The following is a 20,281-nucleotide window of genomic DNA, read 5'->3' on the forward strand; positions in this document are numbered from 1 at the left end:
CCTGCTTTGGAATATATTCCATTAAAGATTTTAATTTTGAAAAAAAAAAAAAGAGGGTCTGTGAATTATTTTTGCTGAATGACTGTAACTGTGTAAGAAAATGTTATATAAAGATCAGGTAGGGGATATTTTATTATCCACGAAGTGTGGAAGGGGGATATATGTTTGAGCTCCGTCCATCCTTCAGTCCCAGTTAAAGGGGACAACTTTTCTCAGAAACTGTTCAAAATAAGATAACCAAATTTGGTGTGTGGCTTCAGGGTATCAATACCTTGATGAAGTTCAAAAATAAGAAGCGTGCAATTATTTTTTCCGGACTAATTCCCCTTGTTTTTTTGTTTTTTTTCTTTGTTCGAGGTATCTTCAAAGGGGACAGCTTTTCTCAGAAACTGTTTAAGATAGGATAATGAAATTTGGTGTGTGGCTTCAGGGTATCAATACCTTGATGGAGTTTGAAAATAATATTTTTCCGGAGTTAATGCCCTTGTTTTGTTTTTTACTCTGAGGTATGTTCAAATGGGACAGCTTTTCTTAGAAACCGATTAAGATAGTTAATAATTTTATATTCTGATTTGATAATGTTTTATGTATACATCTCAGTTCTTAGATTTCGAATATTTAGGAAAAGGTTGTGAGTTATGACATCCAATCTGGTGGGGGATGTTGATGACTGTCTTGTTTATTTTTTCTTTTACTTCCCTTATATTTTTAGTAAGTGCTTTACATGCATATGGACTTTACTACCAAGCAATTTGGATTTATTAACATAAAACCATTCCATGACTCTTGACACATTGTGACTGAGCTCATCTGAAGGATTTGTAGCCATTGCTTCTGCATCAATGTCTAATGTGGCCTATCACACCATGGTTAAGTTTCTGCTTTTCCTTCCGTCGTTGACTTTTTTTTACACTCTTACTGTAAGGAGTCATTTTTAATCAATTATTTGCATATTACATCATTTTTTTAAATTTTTTTTTTTTAGCCAAGGTACAACTTTACATTGAAAAAAAAAAAAAAACTCAAGGCACACAACCTTGATAAATAAAATGTGTATCTTGTAAAATTATACAATCATTCTCATCAAAGTGCTTGAATAGGAATCAAACACAGTAAGTCATTCTTAGAAGTGTTTTTAATAAATAAATAAAAAATTAACAACAGCAATAAAATCTATTATAATTTTTTTATTTGCAAATAAAAGTGTAATTAACAATACGCAGTCATTCTCATCAAAGTTTCTTGAATACAAATATAAAACAAAACCTAAAATATGATTAGAATTACATATAAATTGTATTCTGTTCAATAAGGTTTTGTTTCATATATTGTATTTTTATTGTATATAATTGTAACCTATATTTATTTTCAAAATGTATTGTCATTATTATGATTATTAATAATTCATTTTTATAATTATTTTTTTGTTCTGTGTTATTAAATGTTAAGAATGTTAGTTGACCAAACTACAACGGTGTACAAATAAAAAACGTCATTTAAACGTTATCTGCTGCCCTCTCGCGGTGTGTTATAAATCACATGACGTTTTCCCGCCCCGTTGACACTGGTTGTCATGGTAACCAGGCACACCTTTCATTTCCTACGTCGGCAAGTCACCAGCAACACCCGAGAAAAGCGTTTATAAATGGCAAAAACAATCCGGGCGAGGAAATCCCTTTGGGAACAAGTGTGCGAAGGCAAGTCAGCGACAATAATAATCTTATTAAATATACATTTTAATAGTGGAAAAAAAGAAGTTTATTTCTTGTGTTGTGCTAAGAGGTTGAAGCCGAGCAGCCCAGTCCTCCCAGTGCTGTGCTGGCAGACAGCAGCTCAGTGAGCACACAGGTCTCCCAGTACAGTGCCAGTAAACACACCCCAGTGTTCTATGGACTCACCACTGTTAAGGTGAGCTCTGCTCTGTAAATACTGCATCTTATTGTTATGTCTATGTGATGTTTATCTTTACAGAGCCTGTGTGTGTTATCTGTCGACAGGTGTCTGAGGATGGAGATCCTCTGGCAGACTTTGATCCTCTCCTCCATCACCCTGCGCTGGCTGGTTACTCAGTGTTAGAAAAGCCCAAGTGTCCTTCAAGTGCTCAGTCTGAAAGTGCCACAGGGATCCATCAACGTAAGGTTATTAGGGCCCCTGTTGGGCCCCTATTGGCAGAGGTATCCTAGTCAAGTAGAAGTACTGTTACTGTTGATTGGAACTGTATTCAGGTACAAGTAAACCATACATAAAATACTCAAGTACAGGTAAAAAGTAGCTCAGTTAAATAGTGCTCAAAGTTATTTTCATGCCTCCATGTTTACTTTTGGTAATAAATCTTGCCACGGTTTCCTTGCATACAGTAAACATCTCATGTATAATCTTAAAAAGGAAGGGAGCAAATCTTGCACAATTTATTTTCCACAAAGGCATCTGTATAAAAAGTTTTGTTCAAATGTACATTTATTTTCAAAATAAATAACGCCAATTAATTTAATTCAAAATTTTTAAAACTCTAGGGCTCTAAGTATAGCTACATTTATGAACTCTAAAAGAGCGCCATTTGGGTAACAGGATTTTATCTCTCCATATCTCTCTTTATTTCTCCATGCTGTTTTTAAAGGATTTATCTCTTAACTGAATTTTTGACACCCATTTGAAATGTGGATTTCCACGATAACAGCTGTGGTCTTGTTGTGCCTTAAATTGCCTGGACACGAGGAGGAGAGACAACATACAAACACAATGATCCCGCAACCGACTGACTGAACTGAGGGAGTATATATACCCTCCTCTGACTTGACGAGGGAACGAGGAGCAGCTGTGGAGAGTAGAAAAACTGGGCAGGCAGAAAAACATGAACAGGAACAGGCAAAATCAAGGAACAGGGAGCGAATAAGGAGGTAAACAATGACTAACTAAGCAGACTCATGACAGACTTAAAATAAACAAAGACACAGAATAACTAAACTCCCAACAGAACAGAACATAATGCCCCTGCTGTGTTTGTGTCTTCCATGTGATTGTCTCTGCCAACCAACTTCTTATGTGATTCATTTGTGCCGAGCGCTGGGATCAGGCGTGGGATATGCTGGACACAGTTTACTGGCAGTGCTCTGGACACTTTTTGCTTTTCCAGGTAACAGTTTGGTCTTTTCTACCCAGAAATGTTCATCTTCAGTTTACACTTTGCCTCTTCAAAGTAATCTTGATATATTTCAAATTTCTCTCTACTTAAATAAATAATTTAAACTTCAACAGTGGCTGCTGTCAGGAAAGTTTTCTGGCTACTCGCAACAGGATGGTATGGGCTGGTATATCTCATGTCTGCCCTCAACGTCTTCTTTTTGACACGGTGAGAATCTCTACACATTAACACACGTATATTTTATTATGAATGCACTGAAATGAAAACCGCAAATGGTAAAACCAAGGTAGAAAACTGAAAATTGCAAGTTATTAGTCCAATTGCATTTCTGGCTCTGAATGTGTACTAACCTCACTAAAATTAAAACATTTCAATTGTATAAATGACTATTAATGCTTCAAAGAATATTCTAACAATGTACAATTTAATATAAAAGTTTGACTTGACTTCACTCATATGTTAAATAATAATGTTCAGGCCTATAATTGACTAAGCTGCTGAAAGAGTCTAATTAAATATGTTCTCTCATTAAAACACAAATTGCATTTAGGTTCTTGGTGAAGATCAGCTTCTGAGAACCGAAAATGTACTTTTGGGCCATTCTCAGCCGAGAATGTGGCTGGAATTTTGGTGCCTCACTATATTTTATCATTTAAAGTTCAACCAGAATTTATCCTCCCTTTAGAATTAGTTTGAACCTTTTCCTATTGAAGCTGTAACATGTCTATGAGAGTGTGGATTGAAGTAAGACTTAGCTTACATGTAGGTTTTTTCACTTTAGGTTAATTTGTACATTAGGTCAAAACTTTAGCTTTTAGGATTCTTAGAATGACACAATTTTTTGATTTCCACATCTTTCCCGTTTTTGTTTTAAAGATGTTTCAATAATTTAATGGATCTTTCTGACCTTCCTTCTCTGATTTGAGTAATAACCTTCTCTATGACTCTGTGTTTCAGAATCCTTCCCAAACTGTGGATCCTCCTGTGGCTTCTCTTACCCCTGCTGCTCTTTTTGGGTGAGTTTGAGAACCTGCAGCATCTCACTGCTTCACATCAGATTATAATGCAGTGAACGCAGAGGAAAGCTGGTGGTGTAGAAGTCGGTGATATAATCAGCAAACACCCCCTGTGTGGGCAGATGGTTATGCTTGAGATTTGTCATGATCATTTCTCTGGTGCAGTTTAGTTTTTTAGCTGTATACAATAAAGAAGCAATAAGGCAATTTAAATTCTTAAATTATGTGTTAAAAAGCTTAAAATCTGTTTTATAAATAGATATGCTGCTAGTTATGACGTGTTTAGAGCCACTAGACCAGTGTTTCTTTCTCTTATTTTTTGAATCCAAGTACCCCCTTTGACCAACTACAACATTTCGCTCAGAATTCTGTGAAAAAACAACTATAGAGCATAATGATGGAATTAATGAGTGATAACACACATTAGTGCCATCGCATACCCCTAGGGGTATTTGAGAAACACTGTACTGGACTTCACATTCTCATTATTTTCTCCTTACAATTACTTTCACAATTTAAACCTTAAAAGTTCTCCTGTTTAAGACATTTTAGCAAAGACTGAGTTTATTGAATGACTATTATCTGAGTGAACATTATGATTGCTAAGTTTGTGTATCTTCTCCTTGTAGCTTTATGGCTGTGGGGTCCATCCCTTGCCTTCCTTTCTTCATTTCCAGCCAAGGGTTTGCCTGGTTTGGAGCAAAGTACCACCTCTGTTCCTCTTCCTGTCCCAGGGTCAGATACTACAATGAACAGGAATCCAGCCACCCCAGCCTCACAAGTGCCGGTAAAAGCAATGACCTATTTCCAGAGAAAAGTGACATTTTGCTAAAATAAGATTTGTGATTTGTGCTGTAAAACTGAAGTGGCAAAGTTTCTCCTTCTTTTCCAACAGCCAATTCGTCTCCCTGAGACGGATTCTGCTTTGGCCTTGGAGCATCTTAAGCACATGGATCATCAGCTCGACCAGATATTGGAGCTAATCCAGCACAGCGACCAGAGAAAAGAGAAACATCACGTTGAGCTTCTGGGTCTCTACGGCTCCCTGAAGGAGCAGCTCCACACACAGACGGACAAGCAGAGCCTGGGTCTGTGGGTGTCCTCCCTGCTGGAGCAGAAGATTAAGCTGCTGCGTGGAGAGCTGGACCAGGAGAACACTCTCAGAGTTCAGGTAAGAACAAGAAGATCCACACTCACTGTTCAAATATTGGTTTGAATTAGCGAGTATTTGTTTGGGTGATTTTTTTTGTTTGATTCCTCACAGAGTGTAGAGGAACGACTCCAACAGGGTCAGGCTGCTCGACTGGCAGATGTAGAGCTGCTTATCAAAGCGCTTTCTGACAAAACAGAGGTATGTACAGCAGATTTACAACTATTCCACTGAAGACCGGAGCCTGCTGACTTTAGTATAGCCTTACATCTAAATTTAGATGTAAAAATGGTTTCTTATTATGCAGTAATTTGTGTGTTTTTAGGGCCCGAGCACTGAAGGCCCTATTGTTCCTTTTTATTATTATTATTATTATGACACTTTACTTGGGTTTTTGAGGCCCTTCCCGGCGGTGCAGATTCATGAAATTTGGCAGGAATGTATAGTTTGGTGAAAAATCTAAAGTGTAGTTTATTGATGCAATGTCAGGACTCATTAGCGCCACCTAGCGTTTATAACTTTCCACTGGTTTGAACTAGATGGCATTTGGTAGGTATATGCATTGGACCATGACTAGCAAAAATGTAAAAGAGAACTAAAATCTAAATTCAACAGGAAGTCTGCAATTTTGAATTTAGCAGGCCAAATTTGGCACTTTTATTCAGTTTTTGGCCAAAACACACAAATTTCTCATAGTGTTCAAAAGTTTTTGAACCATGGCACACCTAATGAATTCAAGAAAGTTTCACTGCAAACGGATAAACAAGATTTTATACTTACTTACACAATATTTGTGCTGAAAGCCAACCATACTAAATTAAAATACAGCAATATTGTATACAACCCACCGTACTATATATGTGAAAGCCCCCTAAGAATATCAGTTTATGATTTATGAAATTCTATGTCAAAGAAATACAATATGAAATATACATTAAAAAAAAACTTGTAATACTAGATTGGTTGTTATGCAGATCAATGGATCTATAGAAAAACTCACAGGTTATTGTTTCACCTTCATTTCTGACTCTGAAAATTCCACCTCTTCTGTTAGTGACACTTGTTTTTCTTTTTTAGGAGGTGCAACAGAAGCAGCAGCAGCAGTTTGAGCACAAAGCACAGTGTAACGGCCCTTGGGTTGAATTAACAAATGCTGGAGTCTCGACTGATGCTTCTCAATGCCTCTTTATTTCACCGTTGAGCATAGCAGAGCACCGTGAAAACTACAAGACAATACACAATACAAGTTATTTAACTTTATAGTTTTGTACAGTGCAAACAATTCACAAACATACTTTATTTAATCATTTTAATCATATAAAACCAGACAGGTAATTATCAATCCTCATTATTGTAATCTAAAAACAATTATTCATATTTAAGAAATAAACAAAGCAAATAAATGCAACAACTTATGTACAAACAAGACAACTCAACCCGCTTCACCTGCAGTAAGGCCAAATAAATGATACGTAACGTACCTCATTCCGCTCACCAAGGGCGTTAAAGGGAATCCTTCATTACGTAGTGACTCGTCTGCAGGCGCACCGCTTTTACAGATCACACCATGTCTGAGCTCACTCCTTGCGTTGGCAGATTGATCTGACAGCTCGCGCTGACAGCCCGATCTCCCAACACACCGCTCCTCTGGAGGACTGACCCCACCCTAAGTACACTGCTGGTGCTCACAGTTCAGTGTCTCCATAGGCCATGCTGTGGCTGATCGATCGCCCTCTTCTGCTGACAGCTGCTTCTCCCACTGCTCTCCATACACAGAAAAAACGCCGCTAATCTGGGTAAATACCCCTTTTAATCCCCCCTGCACAAGTGAGCCTGCTCCTGCTGGGTCCTAAAACCCATGCTGTTTAGGGCACCGACAAGGAATCCTGATGACCAGTGGAGACTACAGGTAACTGCAGGGATGAGTTGTCTTGACACATGAAAATGACAGTCTGAACATAAGAGAAACAAGTCCAAACTATATCCAAAATAAAACAGTGTTTAAGATTCCAAATAAGTGAGCCAGGGGTCAGTTACACTCCCACCAAATCCCATCAAAGCCCTCAACTCTGACTCCTATGGGATTTCCGCCCCTTGCCACTGATCCCTAAAACCCGGCTACCCGACCCATCAGTTTCTCTCGAGGAGGAGCACTAATCTCTGAACGGGTCGCTCTATTACAGAAAATTTAGATGGATGCTCCTGACCCTTAGTCATTTTCTGTGTCCCGGTTTTAATCTTGACTCGACGGACTAACCCGTCGCTGCCTGGTGAGGCTTCGACTACTCGGGCTAGCTGCCATCGATTTCTTGGGAGGTGATCGTCACTAACAATGACAATGTCGTTGACCCGCAAATTACGTCGTGGTACATGCCATTTTTGTCGAATAGAGATATTTATCAAGTATTCCTTCTTCCACCGACTCCAGAATTGTTCTACCAGATACTGGACTCTACGCCACCTCTTTGTTGCGTACAGGTCTTCTTTCACAAATTTTCCAGGGGGTGGCAGCGCAACTCTGGTCTTCATCATAAGGAGGTGGTTGGGTGTCAACGGCTCAAGTGCCATGGGATCGTTAAGCCCATCAACCGTTAATGGGCGACTGTTGACAATAGACATTGCCTCGTAGAACAATGTTCTAAGCGAGGCATCATCAAGTCTGCCTGGGCATTGACTCAGGGTGGCATTTAGAACATTCTTGATGGTGCGAATTTGGCGTTCCCAAACGCCACCTGTGTGGCTAGCAGAGGGGGAGTTGAAAACAAAATGACAGTGTCGTTCACTTAAGAAGGCCTCCAAGGACTTGGTATCGCATTGCTTGAGTGCTGTTTTCAACTCATTTCTGGCTCCCACAAAGTTTGTACCCTGATCACAATGAAGTTGCTGAACAGTCCCTCTGATACTGATGAAGCACCTCAAGGCGTTTATGAAAGCATCAGTAGACAAATCTTCCAACATTTCAACATGGACGGCGCGAGAGGAGAGACAGGTGAAAATGAGGCCGTATCTTTTATATTCTTTGCGGCCTTTCTTAATTAGAAAAGGTCCAAAGCAGTCCATTCCACTGCATGTGAAAGGAGCCGAAACTTCAGTACGCTCAGCAGGGAGTTCTGCCATCTGTTGTTCTTCTGTGGGTCTTCGGAGTTTCCGGCACAGCACACAATTTCGAATTAGCTTAGCCACTAGCTTACTCCCACCAACGGCCCAGAATCCAGATGTTCTGACCATCATTTGGGTTTGACTCCGGCCTTGATGATATGTCAGTTTATGGCAGTGGCTCAGAATCAGCATGGTAATGTGGCTATCCCTGGGAAGGATAACTGGATGTTTTAATTCCTCACCGAGGGATGATTGTTTTAGTCTCCCGCCCACACAAATAACTCCTTCACGCAAGATGGCATCAAGGCAGAAGAGATGGCTGGAACCATGAAGACACTTTCCCTCTTTAAGCATCTTCAACTCTTGTGCAAAGGATTGTTGCTGAACAAGTTCAATCACTACTTGAGCGGCTCTCTCCCTTTCTTGGGCGCTCACCACCTCACCGTCTTGTCTCTGGTTTGGTTTAAGTCTCTTGATCCTTGCAACCACCTTAAGGAGCTTGGTCCATGAGGAAAATCTACTCAGGCGCTTGAGAATGTCCATGTTCTTACTAGCTTGAGTCACTGATACAAGGACAGTCTTGACCTCAGGATCGCCAATGAGCAGCTCTGATGTGGGATGGGGTTTTAGACGAATTTCTTGCTCCCAGAGAAACTTGGGGCCAGAGAACCAGTTGGAACTAAGGATTTGTGTTGCATAAAGGCCTCTGGAAGCATGGTCAGCCGGGTTTTCGGCTGTATCAACATAATGCCACTGGCTGATGTTGGTGTTATCCCTTATCAGCTGGACCCGGTTTGCGACAAACACATTAAATCTTCGTGCTTCATTGTTGATGTAGCCTAACACCACTTGAGAGTCTGTCCAAAAAAGTTCTCTGTCGATTTCCATGTTCAACTCATGTCTCAGCATGACACTAAGATTGGTCGCAACCACCGCAGCTGTGAGCTCCAGCCTAGGGATACTAGTTAGCTTTGTTGGTGCCACTCTGGCCTTTGCTGCCACGAGACTGCAGTGAACCATGTCATTGTCATCCTTGTACCTAAGATACGAGCATACACCGTACCCTTTGGTGCTGGCATCAGAGAAGTGGTGTAGTTCTGTTTGAACCAAGTTGCTGAAGGTTTGCGGGTGGTAGCATCTTGGGATCTTTATGTCCTTCAATTTCTGAAGACCCATCCTCCACTCTTCCCACTCTGCTCTCAAATCATTTGGCAACAGGTCATCCCATCCTAAGCCCCTGCGGCACAGCTCCTGAAGAATGGATTTCCCAATTAGGACAAAGGGGGCAACAAACCCAAGAGGGTCGTACAAGGAGGAAACAACTGACAGAACACCACGGCGGGTGAGGGGCCGATCTTTGGGGTTAATATTGAAGGTGAAGCGGTCTTGGTCGATCAGCCATTGAATACCAAGAGCATGTTCTGCAGGAATAACTTCCATCATCAGATTAAGAGGCTCAAGGGTTGTGGCCTGTTCTGAGGGGGGCACACAGTTAAGGACTTCCTTGTGGCTGGAGTTGAACTTATGAAGGCGCAACCCCCCTCTTTTACACAAATCCTTTGCTTCAGTTATCAATGTCATAGCCTCTTCAACAGATGGCACACTAGTCAACCCATCATCAACGTAAAAGTTTTTCTGAATGAAGGCAGACGCTGCTGGATATTCGACGGCATGTTCTCGTGCCAAGTGTTTTAAACCAAAACTAGCACATCCCGGAGATGAGGCAGCTCCAAAGAGGTGGACGGCCATCCAGTATTCTTGTGGTTCTCCTTCCAATTCTCCATGTTTCCACCATAGAAACCTCAGGTAATTGCGGCATGTTTGGGTAACAGGAAACTGATGGAACATTTTTTCTATATCGCAAATTATGGCTACATTCCCTTTTCTAAAGCGACAGAGGACTCCCACCAGTGAATTGATTAGGTCTGGTCCGGTTAGCAACTTGTCGTTCAAGGAGATGCCACGAAATCGTGCAGAGCAGTCAAAAACAACTCTCAGTTTCTCTGGTTTACTTGGGTGATATACCCCGTGGTGAGGGAGATACCAAACAGTCTCTCCAACCATTGGTGTAGATGCCAACTCTGCGTCGCCCTTGCTGATCATCTCTTCCATGCACGTCTTGTAGTGTTTGTAATACAGTTCGTTTGTTTTTAACTTTCTTTTCAGACATTGTAGACGAAGAACGGCTAGTCTCTTATTATTTGGGAGTTTAGGTGGATTGTTGTTCTTAAAGGGGAGGGGCATCTCAAGGTGTCCATCTTCCCTCTGTCTGATGTTACTACTGAGAAACTGTATGAAGTGGACGTCATCTTGGGAGACTTGTTTATCTTCATAAATTCTTTCGTTAAAATCTAACTCCAAGATTTTTAAAATGTCCGTTATTGGTGGGGTTGGAATTTCTTTTGCTGTGACGCGGTGTACAAAACTCTGACTTTTCTGCCTATCCAACAAAGGGTTAGATGAGCCGATGATACTCCACCCAAGTTCAGTGCGTTGTGCAAATGGTTCGTCCTCTCCCCCTGTTACGACTTCCAGTGGGGCCAACGCTGACGGGCAGTCGTAACCAATGAGCAATCCAACTTCACAGTCCTGAAGCGGGGGCATTTTGTTTGTCAGGTGCTTAAGGTGAGGCCACTGTGATGCTGTCTTTCTTGATGGGATGTAGGATTTATCCACCGGGATAAATCCCCGCGTGTAGGCTTGTCTTACTTTGAGGTGTTTTACAGAATGGAGTCCCCGGATTTGTAGGCCTTGAATGCTGTTGCTTGCGGAGATCGTGTTTGTTGTTGTCATGGTGCTGAGCTTCAGCATTATCGGCTGGGCGTCGACATTCAAGTGTTTAAGCAGATCTTCAAGGATAAATGTTGAATCACTTTGCGTGTCAAGTAATGCGTACGTGAGGACTTCCTTCTGTGGCTCTTGCACCGAGGACACCAGAACTGGCACTATACTGGAGGTAGCCGGTGCATGCTGAATGGATGCATGGGATACAGCACTGTGAACTTGTTCACCTCTGTAAATAATTGTTGGGGGTGAGTCTGCCTCAGTTGCTTCAACTGGCCTTGGTCTCCCTTCATCGTGCAGGCACGTTGGGTGCCGACGACTACACGAGGCACACGTATGTCGCCATTTACAGTTCTTGATCACATGTCCCTTCCTCAAACACCCAAAACAAAGGCGCCCGTCCCGAATAAAAGCTCTCTTTTCTTCCAAAGTCTTTGAAATAAATGTGAGGCATCTAGCAATACCATGCGTCTCCTCCTTACAAGCTAAACATGGTGGTCTGATTTGATCTGTTGAGGCAGCTTGCATCTCTCTGTTGGAATTCTTAGGCTGGGTATAAGTATTTAGAGTTCTCACCCTCCTAAGTAGCCTTTCCTCTTCTGTGTTCATACTCATGAGGAGTGGGGAGGTTATAGGGTTGCAGGCTATCCGGGCTTCTCTATTTAAGAACAGTGAGAAACGTTCAAGATCCGGATAATTGCCTGACCCATCTAATTCATCCGTGACAATTCTGCTCCATTTCCGCACAACCCACTCTGGTAACTTTTTAAGCAGCTTGTGATTCTCTTCACAATCATTTAAAATTGCCAGACCCTTGATGTGGGTAGTAGCCTCTACACACCCTCGTAGAAAGTCTGCGAACTCCCGCAGTGCTATGGGGTCAGTTGCGTTGATTGTCGGCCATTTGTTGAGCTTGTCTCGAAAGGCTTTCTGCATGACAAAGGGATCCCCAAATCTCTCCTGTAGGATCTTCCAGGCTCCAGTATAGGCATCCTCTGAGTTCCTATAGAAGAATCCCTCTACAGCTTTGTATGCATTTCCAGTGAGATAAGTTTTCAGATAAAATATTTTTTCGCTTGCAGGGAGGGGTTTCTGGTCAATAAGGGTCATAAACGATGTTTTCCAGTCAACAAACTTCATAGGGTCTCCATCAAAGATTGTCAGTTCAGGGACTGGTAAACGGCTCATGCTCAATGAGCTCGCTAAGGCTTGAGCTAAATTTGTAGCGTCAATAGCCGCCGTTGCTCCCAGAGGTGTTGATTGAGGTTGGAACGAGGGGGCATTCGGGTTAAGTGGAGCCACGTGTTCAGCTTCTGGGTTTATAACCTCTGCTTCTCTGAAGTCATTCTGAGGGTTTTCATACGCTCTCACTCGAGCAGCTGCTACCTGGATTTCCTTTTCGGCCTTTAGCTGTTCCAACTTGGTTCGCTCCTCTTCTAATTTTGATTTCCTCTCCAGCCTTTTCTGCTCTAGGTCTGCAACCAACCTTGCCTCTTCAAGTTTAAATTCATTTTCCAGTTTAAGGAGCTGTGATTGTTGAACCTGAATGTCTTTCATCGCCTTTGCTCTTTCACGCGTAGCTGCGAGTTCCGCTTCTGCATCCAGTTTTTTACTGGAGCTACTGGAAAGTAGGCTGGATGAGTCAGATTCTTGTAGTGCTTCTGAGACTATCGTTTCTGTGTTCGTGAGCCCAAAAACTGACCCATATTGTTCTTTGTTCAAGACAATTCTCACTCTTTCCTTTTCAAATCTCTCGTTATACCTTTCGGTAGTTTCTCGTCGTTTATCGACCAAATTAACTATCTCTTCAGTTAAGGTGGCACAAGTGTCCATTCTGGCCACAATCTCTGGAGTAGTGGACTGGTTGCGTAAGAGAGATTCATAATGGCTTTGTATTAAATGGTGTTTCGTGCTAATTTCCCTTTTAATTTTAATGAGATCGTCTGGGGAGCAGGCTGACTTCAGTGCTATTCTACACCCTTTTGCTTCCTGTTTCCAAGAATCATAATCCCTCTTAAAAGCCAGTTTCCTATTTTTGACAGTCTGCTCACGTGTCTCCTTGGCCTTGTGGGTTAGCGTTCTGTGACGAGGACTTTTTATCTCTTGTTGCGTGTCTAAAGGTTCACTGGTTTCAGCATCGAGTGACATGGTTTGACTTTGCACAGTAAAACAAACTTTTTTTTTTTTTTTTTTTTTTTTTTAAATTTAATTATAGGTAGCAATAATTATATTATAATATAAAAAATGCATACAATGTCTGGATTCTCAAAATGCTAAAAGAAAGGCACAAAAAAAAAAACCATATGACCGTAACCATCAATGTTCAAGTCAAATATCCTTCTTTACACTCCCTTAAAGTCTTTCGCTACAACTGAAGGTGTGTGTGTGTGGCTTTGTAGTTCCTTATCTTCCTTTTTCCGTCAGTTGAAGTGTAGACTGGGTTGAGTCTTGGGTGTAGATGGCTCCAATATGGGGTTGAGTTTTCACTGTAACGGCCCTTGGGTTGAATTAACAAATGCTGGAGTCTCGACTGATGCTTCTCAATGCCTCTTTATTTCACCGTTGAGCATAGCAGAGCACCATGCAAATTACAAGACAATACACAATACAAGTTATTTAACTTTATAGTTTTGTACAGTGCAAACAATTCACAAACATACTTTATTTAATCATTTTAATCATATAAAACCAGACAGGTAATTATCAATCCTCATTATTGTAATCTAAAAACAATTATTCATATTTAAGAAATAAACAAAGCAAATAAATGCAACAACTTATGTACAAACAAGACAACTCAACCCGCTTCACCTGCAGTAAGGCCAAATAAATGATACGTAACGTACCTCATTCCGCTCACCAAGGGCGTTAAAGGGAATCCTTTATTACGTAGTGACTCGTCTGCAGGCGCACCGCTTTTACAGATCACACCGTGTCTGAGCTCACTCCTTGCGTTGGCAGATTGATCTGACAGCTCGCGCTGACAGCCCGATCTCCCAACACACCGCTCCTCTGGAGGACTGACCCCACCCTAAGTACACTGCTGGTGCTCACAGTTCAGTGTCTCCATAGGCCATGCTGTGGCTGATCGATCGCCCTCTTCTGCTGACAGCTGCTTCTCCCACTGCTCTCCATACACAGAAAAAACGCCGCTCATCTGGGTAAACACCCCTTTTAATCCCCCCTGCACAAGTGAGCCTGCTCCTGCTGGGTCCTAAAACCCATGCTGTTTAGGGCACCGACAAGGAATCCTGATGACCAGTGGAGACTACAGGTAACTGCAGGGATGAGTTGTCTTGACACATGAAAATGACAGTCTGAACATAAGAGAAACAAGTCCAAACTATATCCAAAATAAAACAGTGTTTAAGATTCCAAATAAGTGAGCCAGGGGTCAGTTACACACAGAAACAAGAGGAAGAGGTTGTGACTTCATCAGCTGACACACTTTCTGTCAGGTACAAAAACTAAGAAGAGAATCAATTCAATGTTTTTGTGACGTGCTCTTCAACCTCTTGTGTACAAGCTATTCCAAAAGCTAAGCAGCTAACAAATATGGTTGGTGTTTGACTCAGTGAGGGTGTGAAGCAGAAGGAGCACGATGCTCTGCTGGCGCAGGTGCAGCGACTGGAACTAGAACTCTGTAAAATCAGACACGATCTCCAAGGTGTTATGGGATGCAAAGGCAAGTGTGAACAGCTGGGCACGCTGCAGGAGACGGTGAGTAACACAAATACAAACGTTTGTGAATTAAATTTCACAATAATGCAGCTTTTTGAGGAAATCAAGCAATTTTCTTATGTTTTGACATTGTATTTCTACTTTCTCCATTAAGATAACCTCTCAGGTGACCGCTCAGATGCGTAAACAGCTACAGGCTCTGTTCTTTGATAATACTGGATCAGGAGAGGAGCAGGGGGAGGTGCCCGAGTCTTTGATCCTTTGGTTGTCTCAGCGTTACGTGACCACACCTGACCTGCAGGCGTCCCTGACGGCTCTGGAGCAGAGCATTCTTAGAAAGATTTCCCTGCAGCTTGAGCAGAGTCGAGCGCAGATGTCGGACAAGACTGAGTTTGAGGAGTACATAGTCCAGAAGGTAACTGGGACGGTCCAAGACACCACCACTGCTGAGGGACTGTCTGAGAAGGTAAGAAATGAACACGTAATGAGCATGTATAATTCACAATGAAGCTGCTTTAACTCTGAGGCTGTGTTCAAAATCTCATACTAACGTACTACTCATACTTAGTCTGACGTCAAAATGAGTATGTAGTTATTTAATGCCTAAACATGATTCTATGTCCAACAACAGCTGTGTGAGTGAGTGCTGGCTGCAAAAAAATTAATTAAAAAAATCGGATCAGAGCAGAGACGGAACGAATTAAGACGTGCTTGAAACACAAGCATCCAGTATTGAATCAATCCTTTTCCTGCACAAGAACACAGTTTATCCTTATATTTGATACGTGGATTATGGAAATAGATCCACTGCTGCCTCTGGCGCTGCAGCGCGCACTGCGCACCCGAGTGTGTTTGTCGTGCGTTTGTTTCCCCGTGCGCTGATCTGATGTTGATATTAACAGTTGTTTATTAATAAAAGCAGGCTTACCACTAAAACAAACGTAAATATGACTTTTGTATGAGGAAAAAATAGGTTTTAATTGTCGGTTTCAGGTCAGGCTCTGATATAAATACCCAATGTCTGTCGGACCTGTAGGTTTCACTTTTTCTTTGTCAGGCTCTGGTCAAAGCTTGAATAAGGTTCATATCATAAATGGTATGTGTTTAAAAGCAAATTGGCACCACAAAAAAAACAAAACAAAATATGTGTCTCTCTTTTTCTTTCTCCTCGTCCTCCTCCACCTGTTCATTCATTCTCAGTTTATTTTTTTTGGTTGACTAATCGCTACATGTGCCAGAGTCTTGGTCAACCAACCATTTCCTTGGTTGAATACAGCCCTAGTGGACACACTAGTCATACTCAACCGCCCCATGATGCATTGCAATCAGGTCATAAAAACTTCTTGGGCCATCTTCAGGCTAAAAATCAAACTTCCCCTTTTCAAAATAAAAGCATCTCTTCTTGTCTTCCATTAGTTTTTAACGCGTTTGTAAATAAGGCTCTTGTTTAACCAGAAGTTTGTCAGTGGCACAATGGAGGGTTTCCGAAAATCTCTGAAATATTGACATAAAATGTGTAACCCAAAGAAATATGTTAATGCATTGATACAGTTCAAAAGGTATGTTAAAGTTTAAAAATAAATAAGTTAAATATATTATATAAATATGGGTAAAAATAGTGTTTCATTCATGTTTAACAATATTTCATAACTATTAAAAGTACCCAAGTATAAGTTAAAAACATGTAAAGTATAAGATGCCTTTGGTGTATTTTATTTTTGTTTTATTGTGAAGAGCTAGAAGGAAGTGCTGTGTATACAACTGCTGCCAGTCATTTGTTGTATTAGCTTTACATGAGTAAAAAACCGGAAATGATATGCTAGGAGATGCATTAGCTTGACCGCGAGTACCGGAGAAAAAGAGTGAGAGATGTGTGCCGCTGTTCGAAAGAATAAGTGAGTTTCTGGACTGTTAACCCAATGGTCGGTGCTGTACACTTGTTTCATGCTTCCTGGAGGATTACCTATGGACTTTGTCAGCCCGAGATTCGTCCTGCAGTAAGGTATTTCTGAGACTTTGAAACGGGTTAGCGCACAGACTTTAGCATTCACTGGCTAGGTGGATGCTGCACACGAGGAGTAGTTTTGCTAACTCAGCTTGCTACAAGGACTACTTTTCATCATTCCAGCCTGGATGTGAATATTAGTCGTAACTGAAGTGCTTAAAGACTGCCAGAAGAGTGTCTTTGGGTGTATCTTTTCTACGGACATCACTCGCGGAAGAGAAGGCCTGGACCAGCCGACGGAGATTCCGCCGCCATCTTGGAGCAGACTTTGCCTCCGCCGCCATCTTGGAGGAGACTTTGCCTCGGCCGCCATCTTAGGGCAGAGTTTCTTCTCACTTACACCTGAATGTGAGCCACACACTGAACTACTCAAACAGGTACCCTTTTTATTTGTTTTGCTCACAGAGTGAAGTGGCCATTAAGTTTTGGGCCTCACCGCTCCCAAGCATCACTCAGGCCTGCAACTACTAGGTTTTATTTGCTAAATAAGCCGGCTAGTGTGAGTGTGTGTGTGATTGGTGAGTGGGCCCCTCACATAACACTTAGTATAGTACATAATCTTACAGACAGAGGTGATCTTGTTGCAGAGATGTGTATATTGTTTGTTAATATGTTTAGTAAAGTATAAGTTCACTCTTAATTTACAGTTTGGTCATTTTGCATATTTACAGGTGTGTGTGTGTGACTGTGATTTGATCATTGAGTGTATTAAAGGGGTAATGAGAGTTAATATAGCACTTTAAAGAGTACATAGGACTTAATAGTTAGTAAAATAAATAGTGGTTTATTTTTATTAATCTTTAATGGTATAGGAAGAACTGAGGAGGCCCATACCTAATATAGTGGGTATAGGTGGGCTATAAATGTGTTTCCAAATGTTTTATGGATCAAACCACATGTTTAATTCTACTTGGTCACTTTCTCACTTAAATTGTTTTCAGAACTTTCATAGGTGGTGAATTAACAGATATTTAGCGTCAGTGTGCTAAAGGGTTTTTTTTCATTACAGGATGTTTGCAGTAGACAGTATCTGCTTATGTAGCGTGTATTACGTTAGTATGCGATTGCAAACACAGCCCTAGTCATCTCTCTGTATTGTTTAACTGTGTGTTTTCTGTTCTTGTTCTCCATCAGCATGTGAAACTGATTGTACAGAATGCGCTGAAGCTCTACTCCCAGGATCAGATAGGCCTGGTGGACTATGCTTTGGAGTCTGCAGGTAAACAGAAAATGAACAGGAACGGTGGAATAACCAATACATAACTTGGTCTTGTGCTATATTTGTCTCTTATGCAATAAGGATCGAGCAACGTAGCATGGTTTCTTTTACTGAGAAACCTTTACATAAATTAACAAGAAGATTTGGATCTAAAGAAAGAGGCTTGGTTATAGATGCAGAAATGCTGCCTCTCCACAAAACCTCTAAACCAGTGTGACGACTGAACATGTGGTTAAGAAAGGAGTAAACTTGGCACAAATCCAGTTGTCACAATCACCAGTGTTTGAAACGACAGCATGTTAAGTTACATGAATGGGCAATATTGATAATCTCTGTGATGGAATATCTCACTAATTGGAGTCTAAAGAAATTGCAGACTCAACACAAATTCCTCAGAGAAGGGCCAGTGCGTTCAGTGATAATCAGTCCTTGGAAGCTTTCAGGGAAAAATCAACTCACACAGCATCTTTTGTCGTGTTTTAAATCGTCCACTGAGCATGAAATTCTATCATTTTTTTTTATTTTTCATCTCTGGTCATTGTTTTTGGCTCTAAAGTGTTATTTTGTGGAATATATTTTTTGTTTGTATGTGTTTAGGTGGCAGCATCCTCAGTACCCGCTGCTCTGAGACATACAAGACAAAGGCAGCCCTGATTAGTCTGTTCGGCCTGCCCCTCTGGTACTTCTCACAGTCTCCACGTGTGGCCATCCAGGTAAAATACAACTTAGTAACACTGTCAATTTTTTTTTTCAGTATGTGTTTGTTGATTACAAGTTCTTAATCTCCCTCCATCAGCCTGATGTGTATTCAGGTCTCTGCTGGGCATTTAAGGGCTCCCAAGGCTATCTGGTGATCCGGTTATCCATGAACATCGTGCCCTCATCCTTCAGCGTGGAGCACATCCCAAAGTCTCTATCCCTGACAGGAAAAATCGCAAGTGCCCCTTGCGACTTCACTGTCTATGTAAGATGCACATCTAAAACATACAATGGCCACGGTTACATGAAGTTTTTTTAATTTAAATTAAGTTGGAATTAAAGTGTTCTGCTTCATGTTTACATGGAAATAGTAATTTCAAATTGAGGATTACATCGAAAACAGGTTTATTTGGCTTTATTCAATTCCGCTTTAGGTCCTGGGATTGGGAAGGGTTCTAATTGGACGAACATGACGTATTTCGCCAATATGGAAAAAAACACACAACAAACCCTCTCTTTTCGGCTACAACATAGAAGACCTCATAATAAGAACTGTTTTTGCTTTTATGTTGATTGTAGTTTTGAAGCAGCAGCTCGACAATAACATGTTTTCACTTTCGTCAGCTGAGGAGAAGGAGATAAATGACCATACGTTGTCCGTAACTTAAAGCAAAATTAAGCGTTTACAAGATAGAGGAATTATTTAATTAGGAAATAAACCATCGACCTAATTCAGATTGAAGTTTCATTTGGAATGACCATTTTCATTTGTTAAAGGAGAATGAATGCTTTCATGTAAACGTGGCCAGTGAAAAATAATCCAATACAAATGCCAAGCATTAATTCTTCTGAAATCTTTAACTGCTTAGGGTCTTGATGATGAGTCCCAAGAAGAGGGGAAGCTTCTGGGCCAATACACGTACCAGGAAGATGGGGAATCACTACAAACCTTCAATGTTGAGGTAACTCGGTAACCCTTTAGGAAGGCAAATGAAAAATAGAGTATTTGCTGAGTCTGCACCCTTTCTACTCTTTCAGGAGCAGAACAAGGCCTTCCAGATCATCGAAGTGCGTGTGTTGTCCAACTGAGGTCACCCAGATTACACTTGCTTGTACCGCTTCAGGGTCCATGGAAAACCTTCTTCTCAGTGACCCATGTTTCATTACCTTCTCGTCGTTGACATCATTATCCCACCTGTACATAGTTTAACCTACTTCTACTAAACAGATGAACTGGGCACCTCTCTCTAGACTAGTTGAAATAAAAGTTATGTGTTATTGAAGCAAAGTTCCCACTTAGTCATTAAAAAGTATCTTTGTTCATTAGCTGTTTCAGTGCATTTTAAAACATTCTGGGACTTTTTTTAAGGTAAATTGTTGTTTTTGTTCAGTCATAAAGTGACCTACCTGCTTTCGAATATATTCCATTAAAGATTTTAATTTTGAAAAAAAAAAAAAGAGGGTCTGTGAATTATTTTTGCTGAAT

General features: G+C 41.0%; 1 long non-coding RNA gene and 1 pseudogene across 1 annotated transcript; one reads left to right on the plus strand and one right to left on the minus strand.

Annotated features, from left to right (window-relative positions):
- The first annotated feature begins 2,978 nt into the window (after positions 1-2,978).
- On the plus strand, positions 2,979-20,246 carry LOC114468357 (SUN domain-containing protein 1-like; annotated as a pseudogene).
- Positions 6,475-6,900, minus strand: LOC114468358 (uncharacterized). Its single transcript, XR_003674639.1, has 2 exons — positions 6,790-6,900; positions 6,475-6,531 (listed from the first exon to the last, which is right to left on the minus strand). It is a non-coding gene; the product is annotated as an uncharacterized LOC114468358 (long non-coding RNA).
- Positions 20,247-20,281: the final 35 nt, after the last annotated feature.

Source organism: Gouania willdenowi, chromosome 8 (assembly GCF_900634775.1).
Source record: "Gouania willdenowi chromosome 8, fGouWil2.1, whole genome shotgun sequence".
NCBI lineage: Eukaryota > Metazoa > Chordata > Actinopteri > Blenniiformes > Gobiesocidae > Gouania > Gouania willdenowi.